This window comes from Grammomys surdaster, unplaced genomic scaffold (assembly GCF_004785775.1).
Source record: "Grammomys surdaster isolate TR1022 unplaced genomic scaffold, NIH_TR_1.0 234, whole genome shotgun sequence".
In the NCBI taxonomy this organism is placed as follows: domain Eukaryota; kingdom Metazoa; phylum Chordata; class Mammalia; order Rodentia; family Muridae; genus Grammomys; species Grammomys surdaster.
Window position 1 is genome coordinate 2682220 of NW_021604679.1, and position 15063 is coordinate 2697282.

Below are 15063 nucleotides of genomic sequence, written 5' to 3' on the forward strand. Positions count from 1 at the left end.
CCAGAAAGAATCCCACGACCAGGAAGGGGAAGTGGACACAAAGCCCCACCCCTAACCAAGCGGCCATCTGCAATGCCTTCTGGGAAAGAAAAGGATCAGTTTACTCCAATGGAGTATCTGTCACCTTGGCTAACTGCCACACTGAGGCAGGCTTCCATGTTTTTGTGTGCTTTGTTTGGCTGGGTTGTTTTTGTTTTTAATTTGTATGTTTTTATTTTTGTTTTGTTTGAGAGAGAGATACAGGGTTGTTTCTGAATGCACGTGTAATAGTAGATAATTCTGTGGGAGGGAGTAAAAAGAATATAAAACAGTGATTCATGTTGATAGATAAAATCAGACATGTAAATAGGATTAATTCATTTTCAGGTCCTTAACAATAAATAGAAAACCCTAGGTGTGGTGAGGCAGGCCTTTCGTCCTAGTAGTTGGCAGGCAGAGGCGGGTGGATCTCTGGGAGAACCTATCTCTACATAAATGAGAATAAAGCTTGGATAATCCAACACCAACTAGCCAGCCGCTCAGAGGTTGAAGTAGGAGAGTACTCAAGTTCAGGTTCAATGTTATCAGCCAGCCTTTATCTACACTGTGAGTTCCAGGACATTCCTATCTCAAAAGACCAAAGAAACTAAAACAAACACAAAACTGGGGATGAGTCATGATCAGTTGATAGAAGGCTTGTCTGGCATGCAGGAGGGTCTGGGTTTGATTCCCAGCACTGACAATTAATTCACCCAGAAACAACAAAAGGTGAAAATACAAGAGAAATCGATTAAGTACCAAAAGAAACGTATTCAAAGGGTGACAGCTCTTTTAGAATTTGTCTGGAAGGTTTTCTAGCTTTCACTGGAAACCAACCCCCTGAAGAAATATATTCACTCCATTAGTAATTTTGAAAATAACAATTCTGATCATAACAATAAAAGCAAAACGACCACATACTAGGCACTAGACATGTTGTAGGTGATAGGTGATAAGTTATATTAAATGCCGGTTTATTGGGAAGTGGCTCTCTGGTGAGCTCACTGGCCCCAGGGAAGTCACCATGGGAAGGGGGGAGGGAGAGAAAGAGAGAAATGGTGTGCACACATGGAGTGAAGAAAAAGAGAAGATGCAGAGGGAATCAAAATGTTTAGACTGGCCAGCGGTGGTGGCGCACACCTTTAATCCCAGCACTTGGGAGACAGAGGCAGGCAGATTTCTGAGTTCGAGGCCAGCCTGGTCTACAGCGTGAGTTCCAGGACACCCAGGGCTACACAGACAAACCCTGTCTCGAAAAAACTAAAAAAAAAAAAAAAAAAAACCCCAAAAAAATGTTTGGAGTGTAGAGGGAAGAGACTCTGGGGGAAGTTCAGGACTGGGGGCAGGGTATGCTAGGTAGGGACTGAGGGATGCTGGGAGAACCTAGGGGCCAGGTGTGCTTTGATATGTAAAATATGCACCTCCCTCCCTTGTGGGGGGGGAGGTGAGGAGTGAGGGAGTGGTGGTTGGGGTGGAAGGGTAGGGAGTGGGGGGGGTTAGGGAGTAGGGGGGTTGGGGGATGGTATCTGAAACCAAACATCTGGTGTTAGTTTATTTCATCATAAAGTATGTTCTTATTCGTGTTTCACAGATAAAGAAACTGAGACTTTAGAAATGGTAGCTGCCGACCTCACCACTTTACATTATTCAGTCCCCCTGCCAGGATTTGATTTATGCAGGAGGAAGACTCCAGTTCTCCATACACTCAAGGACCTGCTATACAGAGAACTCAAAGAATGAGCAGATGCTCAGGACGCTGGAAAACACTGAAAACCTAAACCACTCTGAAAAGATCCAGCAGCATGAGCCAGACATGGCATTTTAACAAATTTTCCAGACAGGTTTTCTCTGTGTAGCCCTGGATGTCCAGGAACTCACCCTGTAAACCAGGCTGGGCTTGAATTCACAGGAATCCACCTGCCTCTGCCTCCCTAATGCTGGGATTAAAGGTGTGCATCACCACTCCCCAGCTGCATGTTTACTTCTTATTAATTTGTTTATATAGCCTGGGACTTGCTAGACTTGCTTCCAACTCACAGCGATCCTCCTGCCTCTACCTCTGAAGCACTTAGATGACAGGTGTCCACCACCATCCTCAGATATTTCTTAGATTTTTTTTTTTTTTGAGACAAGATCTCACTGTGCTTCCCAAGCAGCTCTTGAATTTACAACCCTCCTGTCTTAGATTCCTGAGTGCTGGGATCAGATTATAGATATATGCTACACTGCCCTTAATGGATCAGAGCATTGTTCAACCAGAGCTAATGATGTACTCCTAAGCTATATCCCCAGCACTGTAATACTTTTTGTAATACTTATGTTTCTTAGTTTTTATTATGAGTACACATAGCTATGAGTATGGCTATACATACATGATAACTGGGGCTTGAGGAAGCCTGAGGTATCAAATCTTCCTGGAGTTGGAGTTAGGCAGTTGTGAACCACCTGACATGGGCATTGGGAACTTGTTTCAGGAAGAACAGCAGTGATTTTAACTACCAAGCCATCTCTTGCACCCAGTATTTTTATATAATATTTTGGGTAATAATACTAATTTTCAGAGTGATGCAGTGTGCTGCCAGCTCAGTTTGACTTCTTGGCTTTCAGGAGTGAGGACAGTACATTAGCTGAACTTTCTTCGATGGCAGAAATGTTCTAGATCCAGACTATCTACAACCATAACTACTGACTGAACTAGTGAAGCACCTGAAGAGTTATGAGAATAACTGAGAAAAAAAACTAAGTTGAAATAATTCGTTTACGTGTCTAGAAGTGAACTGTCTTGCCTGCATATATGGCTGTGCACCACCCATGTGCAGTTCTCTTGGAGGCCAGAAGATGGCGTTGTATCTTCTGGGAGTGTAGTTACACAATGTTTGTGAGCCATCCTGTGTGTGCTGAGAACCAAACCAGTGTCCTTTGGAAGAGCAGTCAGTGCTCTTAACCTTCTGAGCCATTTGCTTATCTCTGTCTCACTAGCAAATGCTACCAGCTACACATACTTCAGTCAGGACACTGGTTTCCATGAGATTGGCATAGACTTAAATGTCCTCTGAAGAAATCCAATGTTCTATAAAACTACAATTTTATCTTTCCTGCTAGCAAGGCTCTCAGCCTTGGCCCAGCACATCAAGCACTGTCAGTATCCCCAGATATCCTTGTTGTCCTTTCATTTGAATAAAATCCTCTTCCTTAACTAGATAAGTAGTCATTCCAGTAACTGTACTTCCTAGTCACCTATGCTGTCATGTGACCACTGTAGTAAAATCTGACTAGCAGGATGCAAGCAGAAGTCATGTGTGCACCTCAAGGGTTGGAGTTACGAGATACATCCTGAGCCTTCTGATGAGAAAATGGGGCGCTAATGAGTCATGAAAACCAAAGTGTTGTCTTGGTCCCCAAAGTAAAAGCACAGCGCCATGAGAGGCAAGAACCATAGGTGTTTCTATGTATCTAAGGCTTGGATTAGCCAGACTGTGTAAAAGAAGAAGAAACCCATTTCTGTTTGAAGCCACTGTTATTTTAGGTGATCACAATTCACAGCTAAGCCCAGTTTAAACTTGTATACTCATTACATTTCACTCAGGAATGATGGCCGTACTTCTCAGAAGTGTTTCAGGACAATCTTCTTCCTAGACGGCATTATTATCCTCAAAAGAACTATGCTCAGAGTAGGGTCTGGATATCTGCACTCATTAAATATGCATTAATAAAATTGGGAAGATGGCTTCTTCCTTCTCAAAGCTCCTCTGACAGGTGGGGAGCGGGGATCTGAAGCAGTGAGCCGAAAGCGAAGCCATCACTTACTTGCTTTCCACCTCAGTGGCTCAGGAGACTTCAGGATGAGCTGGAACATGAGGACTCAGTCCCAGCTAGAGAGGGAAAGGCCTCCAGTTGCTGCCTGCCTCTACCAGCTGCTGATTCCTCCAGAGTCTCTTCTGACATCCTTCACACCAACCCATGCTGATGGTCTTCCGCCTCCACAACTGGGGGAACCATTACTCTTACAGGTCAAGGCTGCTCCCAGGAGGACCAGGCACATTGCAAGGTGCACGAGCAGAGGGTTCAGTCATATGCAGGGAGGAGGAAAGAGGAGACAGGCTATAAATGTAATTTCAAAATGTATTTGTTTGCTGTCTTATTCCTGAAGGGCTCTAAGTTTCACTTACAGAGAGACTATGTGTGAAGTCTACAGATACATATATATTTTTTGAAATTGTATGCATTTACTCATGACTATCCACTCATTAATGAGTGGCTTCTAGTGGCAGGTCTATGGGATTCAGCTTCATTCTCCTGTGATGTTCTCGTTGGAAGCTGAGGGTCACTGGTGCAATATGGTTGTTCCCTAGTTTCCATGAAGGATGGATTCCAGAAACCCTATGGGCATCAAAACCATCAAGTCTCATACAAAACATGACAGTGTTTATATGTGGTCTATTCTCCTCTATGCTTTAGGTCATCACTAGACACTTTAATACCTAATTCTGTCAATGTGGTATAAACCAAGTACTGAGAAGAGAACTTGTGTATGTTTAACACAGAAACAATATTTAAAATATTTTGAGTCTGGGGTTGGTTGAAACTATGATGCAATAGGCAAAGACATGGGTATCTGACTGTATCTGTATCACAAGTAAAGCAATTGTGTTGGGGGAGGGGCACTTTCCTCCTCACAGAATCTATTTGAGCTGTCATATGAAAGTATCTGGACTGGATATAATGGAAAATATAGAAAAGGAAGACAGAAAGCACCTGCTCTCAAAGACGTAGTCTTAGAATATGTGTACAGTTGGATATGGTGATTCAGGCCTGCATTCCCAACATCTAGGAGACCAAAGCAGGGTGGGGAAGGGGACTGGGGGCTAAAGAAATTACTATGAATTAATGGTTAGCCTCGCTACAGTGGGATACCCTGGTTTTTGTTTTATTATAAAGGCAAACACACAGGGGAAAGGTGACCAGGGTAACAGAAAAGTAAAGAGAACTGGCTTCCAGCTGGAGACCTCAGTGTGAGTGCTGGCGTTCCACTTTGAGTGACCTCTTGTTGCTGACTAACTGCCTGTCCATGTGCCTGAGACTCATGCTTTACTGAGGAATTCCTAGAAAAGCAGCTTTCACAACTTCCTTACTTGAGCATTTGAATACTGACTTAGAGTAAGCACTCATCGAAAAATGGATGGATGGATGGATGGATGGATGGATGGATGGATGGAAAGTTTCACAAACCTTTTATCTTCAGTCTTCACCTTCCCTCTTTCCTGTGTGGTCCTAATTTGTACCCCTAGGTAAGGCTGCTAAAATCAGTTTGAGTTGGAACCCTCTCTAATGAACACACATGCTGTCCTGAAAGAACATCCTGGAGAGGCCGTAGGAGCCATTTTAAAAAGGGGGATTCCTGAAGGAGCCAAAGAGCAAAGCTCTCCTGAATGCTGTTCTGTGGCTATAAATAACAGAAGTTCGTTCGGTGAGAGCTAGCTTGCTCTAATCTACAGGTACCAATGTCCTTGTACTTACAACCCAAGTGTAAAATCCTCCAAAACAACAGAGTCCTCCAAGGTTCTTCCCCAAGCCCAGGAAAAATATAGCTATCTGAACGGAAGAGAGTGAAGATACCACTAATACAGAACCATCTGATGAACTAAGACTTACACAGAAAAAAGAGGTGACACCAGGCTTTATTGCTCATGTCTGTGATCCCAGCATGCAGAGGTAGAGGCTAGAGCATTGCTATGAACTTGATTCCATGATAAGGGTACACAGTGAATCCCAGACCATCCTTCCAGCCTTGGCTGTAGTCTAATGTCTTGACTCAAAAATCCAAAACCAAAAATCAGTCAGAAACGATTCCATTCCTACAAGCCAAGCCCACTCAACAAAGCCAAGATTAATTCTTTCTTGAGGGTGTGGTCGACTTAAGCAAATTCTTTCCCCTGAAATAAAGGCCTTTCTGCCATTACACATGGTTCTAGAGGACAGTCTACTCTCATGCAGCAGATAGTACCAGGTGTAGGAGCTCACCCCAGCGCTGATGCTGGGCAGCGACATTGAGGGCATCCATCCCTGGGAAACAGCCAGATTCCACGTCTCTACCTATGGAACTAAAGTACTGTGGCCAACTCAGCACGGCCATGGCTTGTGTGTTGCTGCCACATTTTCTTTCCTTTCCTTTCTTTCTTTCCTTCTTTCTTTCTTTCTTCCTTCCTTCCTTCCTTCCTTCCCTTTCTTTCTTTCTTTTTTTTTCTTTTTTGGTTTTTTGAGACAGGGTTTCTCTCTGTAGCCCTGGCTGTCCTGGAACTCACTCTGTAGACCAGGTTGGCCTTGAGTGCTGGGATTAAAGGCGTGAGCCATCACTGCCTGGCTGCTGCCACATTTTCTAACTGCCTCTCCCAGAGTCCTGGCCCCTTTGGTTAACATGGAAGGAAGAAAGAGTTCTGGGGAGCCTGGAACTGATGACTGTTTTGTCCAAAAATGTGACACAATCATCATCACAGTTGTCATATTCCATTGGCCAAAAGAATCCATGGTGGCTGCCGGGCGGTGGTGGCGCACGCCTTTAATCCCAGCACTTGGGAGGCAGAAGCAGGCGGATTTTTGAGTTCGAGGCCAGCCTGGTCTACAGAGTGAGTTCCAGGACAGCCAGGGCTACACAGAGAAACCCTGTCTCGAAAAACCAAAAAAAAAAAAAAAAAAAAGAATCCATGGTGGCAGATGCCAGAATTCCAGCACTGGAGAGGTGGGGAGGCAGGAGGGTCAGGAGTTCAAGATCATCATTGGCTACATGAGACCCTCCCAAAACAGGAGGAGGAGGAAGAAGAGGAAGAGGAAGAAGAAGAGGAAAGGAAGAAAAGAAAAAAGGAAAGAAGTAAAAATGTATGAAAGAAAGGAAGAAAGGAAATTTTTAGAAAAAAATTTCTAGAAAAATCTGATTTTTCTCTTACCAACTACATGGCTCATGGTTTTTCACAAGGTTCCTCTGAGTAGCTTTGACTGTACTGGAACTTGGTCTGCATGGTAGGGTGGCGTTCAACTCAGATTTCCACGTGCTATTCCCTTCTGAGTGCTGGGATCAAGGTTGTGCGAAACTCCCGATGTCAGCGTCTCTTATTTCTGCTTTCCTCCTCATTCATCTCAAATACAATGCTTTACGTTTTATTTATTATTTGCACATGTATGTATGTATGTATGTATGTAGTATGTATGTATGTATGTATGTATATTTACTAATTTATGTGCAGCACCGTGTGTTCAGGAGACCTCAGAATCCAGAGGAGGGAGTCAGAGCCCCTGGAACTGAAGTTACAGTTTTAGTAGATCGCTGGGTGCTTGGAGTGAAACCCAGGTTTGCTACAAGGATGCCAACTGCTCGTAATGCTGGACCCAAACACAGTGCTTTCTAGCAGGTTGTTAAGTCTAAGGTCAGGCTTTCTGTTGCTGTGGTAAATTACCATGACCAAAACAACGTGGGGAGGAAAGGGTTTATTTGGCTTAAGCTTCCTTATTACAGATCATCAACAAAGGAAGTTAAGACAGGAAGTCGAGCAGGGTGGGAACCTGGAGGCCGGAGCTGACACAGATGCCATAGAGGGGTGCTGCTTACTGGCTTGTTCCTCACGGCTCCCTCAGCCTGGTTTCTTGTATAAGCCAGGATCACCAGCCCAGGGATAGCCCCGCCCACAATGGGCTGGGCCCTCTCCCATCAATCACTAATTAAGAAAATGCTCTCCAGGCTTGTCTACAACCCAATCTTTTGGAGGTATTTTCTCAACGGAGGTTCCCTCATCTCTACAGCTTATGTCAAACTGACATAAAATTAGCCAACACACATGTGTAGCGCCAGCCTTAGCATCCACCTGCCTTATAGCCAGTCTCATGATCCACATCTGTCCTGTCTGAACCAAGTTATTAAACATCTCTGAGCTTTAATCTTATCAGAGTGTAAAACAGTGCGGTCCAGAGCTCACAGAGATACTGTGACATCATAAAGATCAATAAGTCAACACTCCTGAAACATAGGTGGGATATGACAATAACCAAGAAATGTCCACGCTCACCATTTTCAAAATTAATAGTATTGTAAGTACTTCAATGCGGGATACCATCGACAGCTGACTGCCCAGAAAAATCTGCCATGGTAGCATTGCCGACAGACTCAAAGCATAATGGGCTGGTATTCCGTGCCCTTGACTTTTAAGCACCAGTGGAAAGTAATAACTCCTAAAATGGGCGTTAGGGATGGCTGAAGAAAAACGGAAGAACCAAAAGACTTTCCTTATCTCTTGACTTTAAAGGGTTTTTTTTTGGGGGGGAGGGGTCATTTCTTTGTTTATTTGTTTTTGTTACTGTAATCCTAACCAGGTAAGAGGCTCTACTTTAATGCTTTCTAAACTAATACTCAGGAGAAATACTCCAAAACTTCCAAATTAAGGTTTCCAGATTACAAACGAGAGCAGCTCAGTTGTAGTGGTAGTGTATGTATCAAAGCCCAGAGACCGCAAAAAAATACTGGTCATGGACCCTTTCCTTAAGAGACTAACCAAAAGCATAATCTTTTTTAAGGAATTCAGTTTTAAGCAGAGAAGAACAAAGAATAATACAAAATGGCAACGGATGGGTACGTCCTACAGGAAACTGCTCTGAGAGGGCCAAATAAGTCTCTCACAACGTGGACAAAGCCAATTACATAGTTGACTCAAAAGCAGTTAGTATTTTTGTGACTCAGTGATTTTTACTCTAAAAGCAATTACCCAGGCCCTGCCTCATGAGTGAGCAGAAGGCGCTATAGAACTGAGAGTGCTTTTGCTGACTCCTGGCTCCTGCACAGAGCCTAGTGCCCAAACTGAGCTGGGTTTCTATTTCCTGACCTGAAAATTGGGGCCAATAGGTGAAACCGGCAATAGATAGGTTCAGAAAAATAATTAATCTACAGGAAGGGTGGACTAAAGGGTCTCCTAACACTAAAGAAAAAAATTACACCAAGCTTTGAGTTCAAGTGACTCAAAAACAGCATGCAGAGATTAAAATCTACTAGAATGGAAACTATGAAGGCCCAGATGGCCTCACAGGAGACTTAAGGATAGTGTAGCATGTGTGGTCCTGACCATGTCACCATCCCAGCAGGACTAATAGTCTTTGTTTGTTTGTTTGTTCTTGTTTTGTTTATATAAACATTTTTATATTAATCACCACTCAAATGGGTATATAAAATAGGCAGGGTGGTGCTATGATACAATAAGGAAAGGATTATTTAAAGCCTTTTAGGTGTGGGACGGTGTGTTTATTCTGTCTGCAAAGGATAATAAACCCTTTGCTGTTACAATGGCCAAACAAACAAATAAAATTAATTAGTACTCAAACATAGCCAGGATTGTGCAGTTTCCTAGAGACATAGACACACACACACCAGACTCCCAATTAATTTATTGCTCAACTAAAAATAGAAAAGGAAGCCAGATGTTGTAGTGCATATCCATAATCACAACACTGGGGAGGAGACAGAAGGATCAAGGGCAACCTCAGATACATAGCGAGCTGGAGGCCAACCTGGGCTACTTGCAACCTTAGCTCAAAGGTAAAAATTATATATATTTATCTTGGCTGGAGAGATGGCCCATAAGTTAAGGGTTAAGACCACTCGAGGTCAATGGTTTTGCAAAGGATTTGAGTTGAGTGTCCAGTATTCCTGTCAGATGACTCAGAACTCCCTGTAAATCCAGCTGGGGCAGGGGGGCCCTGATCTGCTTCCAAAGGCAACTGTACTAGGTTGCACATACCCCACCCCCAACACACGTAATAAAAATTATAAAAATAAATCTTATAAAAGGAAAGACACTTTAAAATTCTAAATGGTAGCCGGGCAGTGGTGGCACACACCTTTAGTCCCAGCACTTGGGAGGCAGAGGCAGGTGGCTCTCTAAGCTTAAGGCCAGACTGGTCTACAGAGTGAGTTCCAGGACAGCCAGGGCTACACAGAGAAACCCTGTCTCCAAAACAAAACAAAAACTCTAGATGGTAAAATTAAAAACAGGAAACTCATCAAAAGAATTATAAGTTGCACGGAGGGCAAGGTTTCAGATACTTTTCTTAGTCCATTTGAGAAATAATATGTCCTTCGTGGCTTGAAGCTTTCTCAAGACTCAGAAAATAGACATTAAATGGTACCTTAGTAGACACTAATCTTGAGATGGATGAGAGGGTGTTACCCAGTGAACACAATATCCTTACACCTTGAATCTACTCTCAGCCAGGCCCACTCCAGACAGCTCAGTGGTGGGATGCTGGAATGTGAGCTAAGCTGACATCTGACAGGTCAGCCCAAGGCACGTCACCCGCCTGGGATAACAGCATCCTCACCGTGCCCTCCAGTTCCTGAAAAACTTCCTTCAACCCAAATCCTTTTCTAGTTTCCTCTTAGCAACCAGTGGAAGCCTATATAATTCTCTCCCTATAAAAGGCCTTCATTTGAAGGGGGCTTGAAGGTTAATGGTTAACTCCTTTGTTTGTGGCTCTAGGAACATAGGTCACGTGAGTAACGAGTCTTTAGACAGAAGGTACATAAAGAGGTAGTGGATGGTTCAGGACCTTATTACAACGTGTCCATCAAACCCAGAGGGGCAAACAATGTGTCTGATTGATTTCTTTTTTTTTCTAAAGTGGGGCTGCCAGCTATCATGTGACATTAGACCCCAAACTAAATCTGGAAGCTGAGGCTTGACTAATTCAACACCAGGGAGCAGCCTCCCTAAGAGCAACTTTCTTCCACATGCCAGATCTGATCTCCTGTCTGAGTTGCTGGTGACTCAGAAATGTCTGTGTAAACAGTGTCCCCAAGGATAGATAGGATTGGGGAGAAGAAAACAAACCCATCCGCAGTGTTCCCAACAATAGGACACTGTACTTCTCTCAAGGTCTCCTCTTGGTGCTGGGGTAGAACCCAGGACCTTGTTAGGCAAGTTCTCTACACTGAGCTGCAACACCAGCCCATACCCGTGGCTTTTTAATTTATTTGCTTCTTTGTTTGAAATTGGATCTCACTGTGTAGCCCTGGCTGGCCTGGAACTCAATCTGTAGACTCAGAAATCCGCCTCCCAAGTGCTGGGATTAAAGGCGTGCACCACCACTGCCAGGTTGCTCTTGCTTTTCAAGACAGGGTTTCCCTGTTTAGGGTTGGCTGTCTGGAACTCTATAGATCAGGCTGGCCTTGAACTCACAAAGATCCACCTGCCACTACCACCCTGCTTGCCTGTCACTTTAAATATTTAAAGCCGCTGGGCAGTGGTGGCACACGCCTTTAATCCCAGCACTTGGGAGGCAGAGGCAGGCGGATTTCTGAGTTCGAGGCCAGCCTGGTCTACAGAGTGAGTTCCAGGACAGCCAGGTCTACACAGAGAAACCCTGTCTCGAAAAAACCAAAAAAAAAAGTAATAATAATAATAAATAAATAAATAAATAAATAAATAAATATTTCAAGCCTATCAGTCTCTCTTCCAGTTACCTGGTTATTGTGAAGATCTTTGAGACTTGCTTGAGGATAATTTTTTTTTTATTTCCCAAATTATCACATCCACAGTCTCTTACCTCACAGTGCCGTTACTTAGACTCTACTACTGGGGTGCACTGTGACCCTACTGAGCTCAGCTAATCTCCCATGTTGTTCTTTTGTGTTCTGTTGTCTCCTGCTTTTCTCCTCAAGTTTCACATTCAGGGTGGATCTCAGGAGAGATGTTACTAAGTACATGCATGTACAGCAGATAGCCGTGTAGGCTGCAGAGGCCCAGTCACAACCAGCCAGAGGTCTCCAAGAACAAACACCAAGCACCTATCACATTACGAAGGGATAGTTTCCTTTTTCTCTAAGGTGCTATGGATGAAGTTGGAGCCTTATACATGCTAGGCGAGAAGATGCCCTGTTCCAACACTTTTGGAGAACCTTGTTGAGAATGCTGGAAGAGACTGGACAACCATGGAGGTGATTCTAATGTCACAGCCAGATATGTGAGGCTCACAGCACTGAAATAAAAACTAAACAATGGAGTTATGGAAGGGTTTACGAATATTTTCACTACATTTTGTGCAGGTGTGCCTTAAATATGTGAAGGGCTATTTTGCTACGAATCATAAACCACGTATAAACGTCAGAACGCTAAAATAAAGTAAATGATGTCTTTGGATACATTTAGGTTGGATTTTTTCCACACAGATGAGAACCCTGAAAGAACTGGAGAAGAACACAAGGCTTAGCTAAAGGCCAGACCCACTTTTTAAACATGCTAAGCGTCTTGAGAGCAAGAATGGTGTCTCAGGCTTCTTCTGCCTTTCCACAGAAACTGTCTACTACAGAGGTCTAAAGAGATACTCTGGTACCACAGCTGAGTCTACCATACTTAAAACATCAGACCCAAGCCAGGCCCCTGGGCACACACCTGTAATCCCATCATCCTCGGAGTTGAAACAAGAGCACCAAATTCTGGTGGTTCAAGTCCAGCCTAGACTAAAGACTAAGACTTTTTCTTAAGAAGCCCACAGGTGGGTACCACCAAGGCTGTCTCTCGGCTTATAATTTCTTACGTCAGCGTTTATACTTACCATGCCAAGGGTTTCCACCCACTGTGAGGATGACAGGATTTGTCCTTTCCCAGGGCATCATAGGGGGTATAAACAAAAGAAATGAGTAGATCGTAGGAGCTAAAACAAAAATTGTCTAAATGTATAAAGTATAAATTTCATGTTAGATGCTGATAATCACTCCGTGGTGGGCTTTGGAATCTTTTTTTTTTCCCACCGACCTTTTCAGGGCTCTGCTAAGGCAGACTTATCTTAGTTAGTTGTCAGTTATTAGAACCACAACTATCTGTAGAAGAAATCAAGTTGGGCATTGGAAACAAATATTATTACAGAAAGACTTCAAATCCAGCTCTTGAAGTCTTCCTGTGTAGTCTAGGCTTCCAGCTTACCACTTACCATCCCCCTGCCTCTTTCTACCAAGCTCTGAGATCTCAGCCCGGGATTATCATTTCCCACTGGGCTCATGAAATCATACGCTTCAGACTCAGTTAAAACAAATGGAATTTGTTTTTTCAAATTTGCAAATTATCATAAACCCAGTTGAAGTTCTTAAGTTGGTTAGGACATGGTTCGGAAGGTTCTGTGGTGGGAAGCATCATTTGAAAGATGTTTCATATTATCTAGTACAAAGCATAGAAAATGCTAGCATGCTAGCAAGTCTCATAAAACGGTTAAAGCTGTTACCCCAGCAGGTGATAGTTAACCTTAATTGTCAGCCTGATTAGATAGGAAGGCAGCGAGACTAGTAAAGCACATTCTTGAGCCTTCCAGATCATTTCTAGAAGCCACTGCTTCTGGGACAGTAATGAAGGAAGAAAAAGACCTGCCCGGGCTGTTGTCTGACAGGCTGGTGCCAGGATGGGACAAGGTAGACAGGAAGCCTCTTGATACAGGGGACCTCCATGTTTCTTGAGAGCCTGTATGCACTGCTGATGTGGTTGTCTGTGGATGAAGACTCTATCTTATCAGCCATTCATCATGGACTCCTGCCAGCCACTCCACAGGGAGCCTCCAGTCCTCCACCCCCAGATTCTTGATGTGCAGCTCTCAAGTTGGACTACCCAGTTAATCTAAACTCGCTGTGTAAGTTACACTAATAAGCCCCTTTTATAAGTTCACATGTTGGTATCCTCTAGCCCTGACTAAGAGTGTTGGCCACTGCGTCTCTTAGAAATAATAAGGACTGGATGGTCATTGTAGGGGTTTTTGTTTTGTTTTGTTTGTTTGTTTGGTTTTGTTTTTTTGTTTTGTTTTTGTTTTTTTTTTTTCGAGACAGGGTTTCTCTGTGTAGCCCTGGCTATCCTGGAACTCACTCTGTGGACCAGGCTGGCCTCCAACTCAGAAATCCACCTGTCTCTGCCTCTTAAGTGCTGGGATTAAAGGTGTGCGCCACCACTGCCCGGTGGTCATTGTAGAATTTTAAATTGTCCGCCAGCCAGGCATGCTGGCACATGGCTTTAATTCCAAAAAAAAAAAAAAAAGAAAAAGAAAAGAAAAAAAGAAAAAGAAAAGAAAATTGTCTGCCCCCTTCTAGAAACAACTAAAATTTAATCTAAAGTACAAGTATTATACTAAGTCAAATACAATAGAAATGAAATGATATTTAACTTGGTACCGACCTCTCTCTCTGTATGAAACAGGGTCTTCCTATGTCAGTTTATGGAAACAGCGGTTGGTTCCTGCTGCTCTTCCCAAGTAGTACGTATTAATTAGTTTTGCTTGGTTTAGTTTTTTGTTTTTGTTTTCCTTCTCATGGTAAAAAAATATGTGTAGGTTTGAGAGGAATAAATGACAGTGGATCAATGTTTAATGCTTTTCTAGTAAGATGCCTTCCCCTTGGGATAGCCTGTGCTGTGCAGCCACAGTGGGCATAATGGTTTCCGTTGGGGGGGATGGGTTTGTTTGTTTGTTTTTCTTGTTTTCAGGACAGGGTTTCTCTGTGTAGCCCTGGCTGTCCTGGAACTCACTCTGTAGACCATGGTGGCCTTGAACACACAGAGATACACCTGCCTCTGTCTCCCAAGTGCTGGGGTTAAAGGCATGCGCCACCACCGTCCGGCAATGTCCATATCTTCTTACCAAGTATCAGGCCTTCAATCATATAATCCTCACAAGATGAGGCATAGGCATACTTGCTACCTCTGCTTTATGGATAAAGAAATTTGTGATCAGCCAAGCAAAGTAGTGCACACCAAGTAATCCCAACACCAAGAGGCAGACGCAGAGGAATCTCCATGAACTTGAGGCTAGCCTGGTCTACATAATGAGTTTCCAGGTTAGTCATAGCTACAAATCTAGACTCTGTGTTTAAAAAGTTAAATAAATAAATAAATAAATAAATAAATAAATAAATAAATAAATGCCAGGCATGGGGGAGTGCACCTTTAACCCCAGCCATGAGGAGGCAAAGACAGGTGGCCCTATCTGAGTTTGAGGTCACCCTGTCTACGGAATAAGTTCCAGGACTGCCAGGCATATGTA

At 43.5% G+C, this 15063-nt stretch overlaps 1 non-coding gene across 1 annotated transcript; it reads left to right on the forward strand.

The window, feature by feature from the left end:
• Nucleotides 1-794: 794 nt before the first annotated feature.
• LOC114626422 lies at nucleotides 795-859 on the forward strand. The gene has a single exon (XR_003712236.1). It is a non-coding gene; the product is annotated as a U7 small nuclear RNA (small nuclear RNA).
• The last annotated feature ends 14204 nt before the right edge of the window (nucleotides 860-15063 follow it).